We start from the raw sequence: 768 nt of genomic DNA, 5'->3' as shown, positions 1-768 counted from the left end.
AATCAAATGCATATTTTTTTCTTTCTTTAATATATATATATGAATACTGCAACTGGTGTGACCATTAGTCTGAAATCCTATTCTTAGAATGGGTCTGCTCCACTTTGTATTATTGAGGTCAAAGCAAGAGGACTCAATTGAGTTTTACTGCGTTATAATTAGTTAAATATATAGCTTATTAATTACTGCTAATGATGAATACCTCCAGTGTAAATGGCATAGAATTCCTTTGTGATATATGTATGATGCACATATTATACATGTGTCAGTATTAATGATTGGTAATCTGTGCAATATTGAAAGTTTGTGTATTTTAACACCTAAATCAGCCCAATAAAAGGTGTAAGACAAAGGAAAGAATTGCTTATATTTACATTGAGATTTTCGCAACTTCATGACAACCCAAAGTGCTTCCCAGGCATTTGTAGGCACAGTTGTAATATAGAAAACACAGCAAGAAATGGTGGTTCCTCAGAGATCCTAATAGCTGAAGCACCCCAATATGCCTCAATTCGCTGAATCTTTTATGTGTATCTTTCTAATATTCACTCACCTTTCTAAATAAATTCAACTCTTTTCTGAAGGAGTTCATGAACAATGGTTAAGCTGTTAGCGATAGGGGAAGGGACTTTTGTGTTCAAGGTGGTCCCCTTTTTATACTGAAAAGTTACTTACAACATTAATGGAGGCAATCTTAGAGTTGAATTTTCCTCCTTGCCGAGGTGTCAGGTGACACAGCAGATTGGCTACATCCTAGAGCACCTCTAT

The sequence above is a fragment of the Carcharodon carcharias genome, chromosome 8 (genome assembly GCF_017639515.1).
Source record: "Carcharodon carcharias isolate sCarCar2 chromosome 8, sCarCar2.pri, whole genome shotgun sequence".
NCBI classification, from domain to species: Eukaryota; Metazoa; Chordata; class Chondrichthyes; order Lamniformes; family Lamnidae; genus Carcharodon; species Carcharodon carcharias.
The sequence above is the reverse complement of the archived record's forward strand: the minus strand, read 5'-3'. Positions refer to the sequence as shown.